Below are 9,903 nucleotides of genomic sequence, written 5' to 3' on the forward strand. Positions count from 1 at the left end.
GGAAATGTAGCAAGATGAAAGCAAATTACAGAGAGAAAAATATTGACACACAGAGGGAAAAATTAAAGAAAGGGCTGATGTGTTTTTAAAAAAACAACAACATGTTTACCAAAATTCCTTACTGCAATGGTACAATTTCAACATGTGCTTGCTTTAAATGCCTCTCTTTACTTGTTGGTGACTTCGAAGCAAAGTGGTATAACAAGCACTGACAGGTTTTAATGAAGAGATGTATAAGGTCTCCAAAGTATTTGAGGGAACCTTTGCTGCTTGTGGTTTTGTATATGGTTATGGTAAATAACCATCACGCTGGTTTTTGTGGTCTGGCGTTTCCTGTGAGCATTACAACTGGAGACTCATTTAACCCTGACCTAGACCTACACAGAGCCTGTAATAAAAATCGGGGATGGAGAACGACAAGAGAAGGGGGTGAAAATAGAAAGGTCAGAGGGGAAAAAAAGAGAGAGAAAAGGAAGAAAAGGAAGCTTAGGATGTCTTGAATCAGTGACATGTCTGTTCTCTAGACTAAAGTGGTTTGTTCATACACATTTAAGGAGTGTGGCTTTGACAGGCCTTGGGGCACAGAGAACCTTGTTAGATATTAAGTTTGTCACTGTGAGTTTTTCCTTTTCCCCATGGCTGATTCCCGCACATTCTCTTAGTAAATGAGTCCAAAAGGGAGATAAGATGACAGGGCTGAGGCCCTGAAAACAGTAAGCTGTACGTCACAAGGGGATTGTGAACTTTGCATTTTGACAGAAGGCATTCAACCTGAACTGAAGCTGGAAGCGACTGAGTGTCATTTATCTGTGGATGCAGCTCAGAAGGACATGCTCCGGACCTAAGGGGCTTTTTATGGGAAATTATATTATTATTCCTCATCATACTCAAAACTGTTAAAAGAGGAAATTAATATTGCCACGGTTGCCTCCCAGCAGCCAAGATAAACAAGAAAGGAACTAGATATAGTAAGAGAGACAAACACTGTAGTTAGGATTCTTCTCAGATTAACTGCATTACTTTAGAGAGGTTTTTTTAAAAGAAAAATATTAATTTAGGTGCACTGAAATATGAGGTCTGAGATGAAACAAACCCTATGTTTCATTTCTGTTCAACCCACCCTTGTCTAGATTTTGAGACTTAATAAATCTAGGTTTACTTAACACAAATGGTAGCATACATGTACATTAGAAGGAAGCTTGCTTTGTAGTCCTTGTCAGTAGGTTAAAGCCTAATTAATTCTATCTGGGAATTTATTTATACATTTTTGCTAGGGCTGCCAATTAGAATTACACCAATATCTGCTCAAGAAATAATCTGAAGTAACTGGATTATTTTCCTGGATGTCTACAGGATGGCTGGGAACTAAATGCAACTCTGAATTGCATCTGAAATACAGCAGATACTTAGGTCCCAAAGTAGTGGACACTGGATGTTTCCTCATTTCTCACTCTTCATTAGAGATACAAAGGCTGCATCTGCTCTGCAGAAGTAATACAGTTTGACACTGATTTAACTGCTATGGCTCTATATCCTATGAAAACCTGGGATTTGCAGTTTGTTGTGGCACCAGAGCTCTCTGACTGAGAAGACTAAATGTTTCACAAAACTAGAAATCCCAAGATTCCATAGCATTCAGCCATGGCAATTAAAATGGAGTCAAACTGCACTGTTTATGCAGTGCAGATGCAGCCTAAGAAGCGAAAGAACAGCAGCAGGGGGAGCTGGGATACTAACTGTGCAGGCATTTGGGTCTGGAAAATCAGTGTGCAGGTTTGCAGCAGAAGCAGCAGGTAGAAGCACTGGTAAGTAGCACTGCACATGGTTGCCAATCTCTCTGTTTATGACGAACATGGGTTGTAACATCCCAGGAGACTTGAAACCATGGGAAATTAAACAGTACAGTATAGAACAGAGCCAGGTAATATGAGTGCAAGACAACTTCTTTCCTCAGCTCAAGTCTAATCTGCACTGCAGAAATAATGCAGTTTGATACCAATTTAACTGCCATGTCTCCATCATATGGATTCCTGGGATTTGTAGTATTTTGAGATTTTTAGCCAACTGTGTCAGAGAGCTGGTGCCACAACAAACTGCAAATCCCAGAATTCCATAGTATTGAGCCATGGCAGTTAAAGTGGTGTCAAACTGCATTACAGTGTACCCGTGTCATGCGTGGATGCATTTTACATGGCTTTAAGCTTATGCGGAAGCCGCTTGGGGAGGGAAAACAATGGTGTGCATGCCCATTATTTCCTATGGGGCTTGAGCATAGGCGGATTTTTCCTTATGCGGGGGATCCAGAAATGATCCCCCGCGTAAGGAGAGGGTCCGCTGTATTTCTACAGGGCAGGTTAGACCTCAGTTTGAAATTGTATATCGAAAAGGGAAGAACTCACATTCTGCTAGTAGACCAGACAAGAAAACCCAGTGATGTTATTTTTGTGTGTGTTAAAGATGGTGATGGTCATTGTGTTTCTAAATGGATCACCTTATCCATTAGGTCAAGTTTTATCATATTTAGAATGAAAAATTGCAATTTCTCTTGAACTACATTAACTTTGTTTATACTTAAAAAAAAAATAAAATCCTGGGCTATGAGACTTCCAAAATGCGTTTATAACTCCCAACTATCATGTTTTATCTAATTGGACAGCTTTTCACTTTTTGATATTTATAGTTCCAAACTAATTGTGTAATATTAGTCAAGGTGACATGCTTTTGTATCATCAGAAGGGCAGGATTTGATGGATTTTTCTTCATACAACCATTCACATATGTGCGTGTGAATGTGCATACGTGTGTGCGTGTGTATTAAAACTGAGGTAAACTCTGTTTGAAGGCTTGAATACATAGTTCAGCCTTAGCTTACACTTCATCCGCAGCAGTCTTACAAAATCGAAATGGAAAATTGATTGGCAACATGCTAAGCATGCAGTGTATTAAAAAGAATTTCATGTTTGCTTCTAGGAGCAGCAGCTTTGATTTGTATCTGATGCAGAATGTTTTCTTGGGGCTGTGCCAATGGTGCCTCATTGTCTGATTTCAAAGCTCTGTAACTGAACATTAATTGCATGCTCCTATTTTCAATGAACATCAGCATGAGGCCCAATAAACTTTGGAGCCATTTAGCTAGAAATCTGAGAACGCTAAACAATTTATTTACAAAGACACAAATGTGTCTTAAGATACTTCATGAATTGCTTGCTTACCCTTCACCACAAGGACAACATATAAATGCTCCTCAATGAAATCAATTAATACTGTCCTGCAGTTTCTTTATCTCATGAAATCTTTTCTAGTCTGTTTGGGGGGAAAACAGTGTTCTCCGTTTGCATAGTTATACAATTGCTGCTAATCTCATAACACTATAGACAGTGAGATCTGATATAGAGAATCTGTAAATTTCAATCAGGTTGTAATGACTCTTTCTGTACAGACATATCTCTCTGCTTACAGGTGTTCAATGCAGTATTTTATTCTTAACCAGAGTTTTAAAATGTTACAACTTTTTTTGCCTACTCTTTCTGTTACAGTTTTTCCAAAATGCTGTTTTAGGCCTCATTGGAGGAATGTGTTTGGAGGAAAGATTTTGATTTGGGTCTCTGTAAATTAGAAGTTGAGAATCAGCACGGTATAGTGGTTTGAGTGTTGACAACAACGCTGGAGACCAGGGTTCAATTCCTGGCTTGGCCATGAAAAATGACTGGGTGAGTCTGACATTCTCGCTCCAGAAAATGTTATAATAGCTACTCCTTAGGGTCACTATAAGTCGGAAACAACTGGAAGGCACAGAACAACACACATCATTGTTTTCTTTTTTGTTTTCTTAGTGTTTCTATCAGTTTTTATCTTGCACTAGCCAGCACACACACATAGTCTGGGTAAATTATACTATTATAGAGTTGGAAGAGACCATAAGGGCCATCCAGTCCAACCCCCTGCCATGTAACGTGTGTGGGCCAGGAAGAGGTAGTGTCTCTTGACACTGTGTAAATGAAGCATGTTGGCCCTGTCATCCACTACTTCATTCTTTTCTTACCTGCCATTATCTTCTCCTTGATTCAAAAACCTGAAATGTTTGACACACTATGTTATATTACTTCTACCATCCTCCTCACATTTGGTTCCATTGTGTGTACTGTTGATATGCACAGAACCGTAGAATCATAGTTCTAGAAGACTGAAGGTCATTTAGTCCAATCCCCTGTTAATGAAGGAAATGCATCAGTACATATCTCTGATAGGTAGTCATTCAGTATCTGTTTAAAAACCTCTAGTGAAGGAAAGTTCACCACTTTCTGTGACAATCTCTTCCTCTATTGTATACCTTAGACTGTCATGATATTTGTCCTAATACTTCCACCGTGTCTGTTTCTATAAAACATAGAAATAATGTAACAGTGAGTAATAGAGGATAGGGGATCTTGGAGATGGCTCGTCCACAGGGTCACCATGAGTCGAGATTGAATTGAGGGTGGCTAACAACAACAACAACAACAAAAACAACAACAACAACAACAAAACCAAGTATAAAGTCAATGGTTAACTAGGCAGAGCAAATAAAAATGAAAGCCCACTCTTGCTTTGTTCACAGTTCAATGATTAACACACAAAAACTGATGCAATTCTGATTCAAGACCAACTATTTAGAAGCTGTTTCTGGGATTCACTGTGTTAGGTAAAATGATAATCAAATTATTTGCTAGTTTACAGCCTTGCTGTGTAACATACATGTCATAAGTACAAAGATACAACTGACCCTGAAATGGTTAAATCCAGGAACAACTGCTTTAATTCCCTTCTAACCACAATCCCCAGGCTTTGGTTAGAGATAACAATATTGTTCTCACCAAGCCACATAGGAAACAAAAGTCTGACCGACATTTAACAATGCTCAATCTGTCTAGGGTCAATAGTGCAAAAGAATAATTCTCGGTTGTCCATTGCACTTCCATCATTGATCAACAAGTTCAACAGGTTAAAGATACCGATTTGTCCAGTGCTTATATACCTTCTGTTTGTAGAAAGGAGTGCCTGTGAAGCTTTTAAATGGATTTCTGCTTTGCTTAATGCTCCTTCCATGTACTATAGCTATTAAAACATGAAAGCTATTGACCATATGTTATGCATATTTAGGGAATTAAAATTACACAAAATATAGATGTCAGACTCAAAGTATACATATTATACAAACTGATATTTACAAGGCCACCATAAAAAGGCATTGCTTATCTAATGGAAACAAATATATTTAAAATGTAAGAGTATTGATGGATCTTTTTTATCTTGCTTGTCATATGAATCAGAATAGCAGAAGATATATCTCAAAATTTTGAACCTGTATTGCAAATTAACTCCAACAACACAGCATCCACAAATGCTGGTTCATTTTGTGATCCAAACCTAATCTGATTTTCTGAGTACTAGAAAAATTGCATAATTTTAAATATAAGCAGACTTTTAAAAGTCTTAGGAAGTTTCCTTACTGTCATATGTGACAAGCTAATATAACTGAAGATTACTAGAGACTTAGGACTACATGTGTATTTTCAATCTTTTTTTAAAGTATTAAGCATCCTATCCTAGGCATTTGAAAATCTTGGGAAGCTCTGAGGTTAATTTTAAAAGATGTCAGGTGTTTTATTTTTAAGGAGCATGGATGAAGGGATTTAGTATATTAATTTCACAAACCGAGAGAACAGAGGTCAATATGGTTTTCAGGAACTGTATATTTTCCCATAATATGATAATAGCCTGAATAATCTTAAAGAATGTAGTCATTTTAATAATAATAATAATAATAATAATAATAATAATAAAATTTTATTTCTATTTCCTACCTCTCCCAATGGATCGAAGCAGGATTACAAAACCATAAAACCACAATAACGTCTAGATTACAATAAAATATCATCATTTAAAAATACAATTCAGGACAATAAAAACATCATCTAACATGCAGTATTACAGCCAAAAGTAGGATTTTCTTTAGGTTCTTCATAGAAGATTGGTGGGTAAGCCTGCCAGAAGAGATCCGTCTTTAGTGCCTTCTTAAAGGCATCTAAGGTGGTTATAAGACGGATCTCTTCTGGCAAGCTGTTCCATAATTTAGGGGCTATGGCTGTATACGCTCTGTGGGAAGTTGTTGTTAATCTGATCTTTGAGTATTCTAATAAATTCTTCCCAGATGTTCAGAGAGTGTGGGGCGGATTGTGTAGGAAGAGGCGTTCCCTCAAGTAACTCGGGCCCAAGCCATGTAGGGCTTTAAAGGTAATAACCAACACTTTGTATTGTGCTCGGAAGCTAATTGGCAGCCAATGAAGGGATTTTAGAACTGGTGTTATGTGGTCAAACCTAGATGTTCCAGTGACCAGTCTGGCTGCCACATTTTGAACTAGTTGAAGCTTTTGAACTTGGTACAAAGGTAGCCCCATGTAAAGGACATTACAGAAATCAAGACGAGAGATTACCAGTGCATGTACCACTGTTTCAAGGTCCTTTCGGTCCAGGTAGGGATGCAGTTGGCATATCAGCCGAAGCTGGTACCAAGCACTACTGGCCATCACATCCACTTGAGATGATAACTGTAGAGATGAGTCCAGGAGTACTCCCAAACTGTGAATTGTGTCCTTTAGGGGAAGAGTGACCCTGTCCAGGACTGGTTGACAAATTTCCGTCCCTGGACTTGGGGTACTTGTCACGAATACCTCCGTTTTCTCTGGATTCAGCTTGAGTTTCTTTTCCCTCATCCAGCCCATTACTGACCCTAAGCAGGCATCCAGAAGAGAGATGTCGTCCTTAGTCACTGTAACAGTCAGAGACATGGAGAGATAAATCTGGGTGTCATCAGCATACTGATAACATCGCACCCCATGTCTCCGGATGAAATCTCCCAATGGCTTCATGTAAATGTTAAATAGCATGGGGGATAGAATGGCACCCTGAGGGACGCCAGATGTCAGTTCTCTCTTAGAGGTGCAGCTATCCCCCAGCCTCACCATCTGGAATCTGCCCGAGAGGTAGGAGTGGAACCACTGGAGTGCAGTGCCCCTGATACCTAGCTCCCTTAGGCGTTCCAGAAGGATACCATGGTATCGAAGGCTGCTGAGATGTCCAAGAGCACTAACAGGGTCACACTTCCCCTGTCGATGCTCAGACGGAGATCATCGACTAAGGCGACCATGGCAGTCTCAACTCCGTATTTTGCCCTGAAGCCAGTTTGAAATGGGTCTAGATACATGTGCCCGCGTTATTTTGAGAAAAAAATTATTGTCTTTTTCAATTTTTTATTGCAAATCAGCTCTTATTTAGTATATAGAGTTGTATGTTATTGGCTCATTCTACTGGTGAATGCTGTATTACTCTTTAATTGCCTTTAAGGCAGAATAACAGAAGAAGGAAGCTACTGTATTAGCAAGCAATACTGCTCTCTGTTAATAGAGAATACATATGCACATGTGTATCTACAACTCAAGTACTTTTGCTACGGGCTAACTAAAAGGCAATCCACAATGCAACACCTGTAGGTTGCACTGATATACATTGTTCCAAGTAGTTCCCTTGTGGTTCATTTGTGATACTTATCTGTGCCTTTGGGTGTGCAGGGAAGGGAATCCATTAAGAAATCAATACCATAATTAGGAAGCATTATATTGCATTCTGATGCCAACTAAAAAGCAATAGCATGGGCCATATGCATGACAGGGCTATGCGCTTGACACATGCACTATCCCCATGGCTTTCTGAAAAATAAAAAGAAAAAATAAAGGAAAACTCTAACATACAAACTAAAGAGTCCCCCACATCAAATAATCCACTTGACACCTAATAATAATTTGAAAAAAGCCCTACTTTTTCAATGTATTTCTAAAAGCGGTTATCTCTTGAAAACTTGACAGAGTTGCATTATGTTTAGTGGCTTCAAAGAAGACTTTGGAAGTGTAAGAGATTGTATTTACATGAACAGTTTTTTTAGGCTGGCAGGTGATTAAGGAAATAGGACACTAGGAAAGGCAAATCCAGATAAATGGCTCAGAGGTGGGTACTCTGAGCATTAAACTAGAGCCAAGGGTGGGGGGTGACTAGCAGTTGTAGTGCTGGCCACCATTCCTGTTAAGGCCTGCATTCCTCATAGCCTGACCTAAAGCAGCACACAACACAACTGGGAGTGAGGGAGTTTTCCTTGGCTCTGTACTGAGGCTTGTGCAAGACTTACCACCAGCCCTCAGGAGGTTTTCTCCCAACCCAGGTTTTATTCTGCTGCCGCCAAGCTCATGCAACAAGAAGGCTCTAGCGTTGTCATCCTCGTGCTCTCAGTGCCTTGCCCAAATGGAAGAATAGGTATCCACCAACTCTAGAATAGAACAGAACAGAACAGAATAGAATCTTTATTATGGTCATAAACCAGGACACACCAATCTTTTCCTCAGTCCCTCCCTTGCTTTTGACTTTTTGATGTGTCAGCACTATGAAAATACAACACATTTAGAAACATCTTCACACTGAAGCAGACATACCTGGTGTCAGCAGGAGGTGGGGAGATGAGTACTCACTAAGCTAACTAAGGACGTTATCAGACAAGGGAAATTGGAAGTATAATCTAATGGCAATCCGAACACAATCATGGGGTTTAACGTTATTGCGTGAGAGGTGATCACACGCAATTTCGGGCAATGGCAAGCTATTTTCGGGCAATGGGAAGTCAGTTTGAATGCAATTTGAATTCACATAAGTTCGCTGAACTAGCGAATTCACATGAATGCATTCTGGCCCCACTTTCTTTTCATTCAAAATTAAGAGAAATTCCTCCTGTGTGATAAACTCCAACACAATACATTCAATTTTCCCTCATCTCTTTTAGCACCACTTGCCCTGAGTCTTATCTCCTTTCCTGGAGACCCTGAGAAGCACAGAAATTCCCTGCAATGGAATCTGACACTATGAGAATGGAATACCCCACAGGCCACTAAGAAATGTGGGCCTTTCCTCAGACATAACTTGAAGGCACGTGACAACAACTGACCATATGTTGTTTTCATGTTTACTTCTGCTCATTCCTGTCCCCCCCCCCCCTTTCCTCTTTTATTTGTCTGGTATTGAAAGTTAGGTTGCTCTTATTTGTCTGGTATTGAAAGTTAGGTTGTTTTCTCCTCTTACAGTGCTATACACACTGATGTTGTAGTGACAGTTGCAGCAATGGTAGTTTTAATTGTTGCTGCTGCTATTATTCCTATTATTATTAGCCAAATCCAAAAACAAACTGACATTGCAGCACTGGTGCAACGTAACTTTCTTCTCTTCTCTGTCCTGCAGCCTTCAGCACTACTCAGAAATCTCTGGATGGTTTCCCAGTCCTCTGGAACAGATCTTTTGGGTTCCAGGGTGGGAGCACTGAAATCTACACCTCGCAGTTGTGTAGATAGAAAGATTCCATTAGTAAATATACTCTACTGTTTTCTTCATTCTCCCCTCCACTCCCCCTGCTCTTCCATTATTGCAATCATGATATAATTGTGATAAAGTTTTATAAAACATTTGATTTTTATCTCCATTAATTTTATAAAACCAATGACTTAGCAAAATTTCTGAAAAGAAATTTATTATTAACACTGAATAGGGGAAAGAAGTTCATATACTTGCCGTGGCTCAGATCCTTCATAGTACTTTTGATGCACAGATCCAGTTCTAGCATGGTCAAAGTTTTGATATTATGATACCAGGAAGGCATTTCATGCACATCTTTATTGGTTGTGTGGCACTCCATCATTACAAATCAAGGTTGCGAAGTTGCTCCATATGCATAGCATAGCATATATATGTGGTGGCAAACCTGTGGCACATGTGCCCTTTCTCACATGCAAAGCCATTTTGGAGGGCATGTGGAGAGACTGGAGGGTAGGT

The sequence above is a fragment of the Sceloporus occidentalis genome, unplaced genomic scaffold (assembly GCF_023333645.1).
Source record: "Sceloporus occidentalis isolate IW3139 unplaced genomic scaffold, rSceOcc1.0.p SCAF_2, whole genome shotgun sequence".
Taxonomy (NCBI): Eukaryota; Metazoa; Chordata; class Lepidosauria; order Squamata; family Phrynosomatidae; genus Sceloporus; species Sceloporus occidentalis.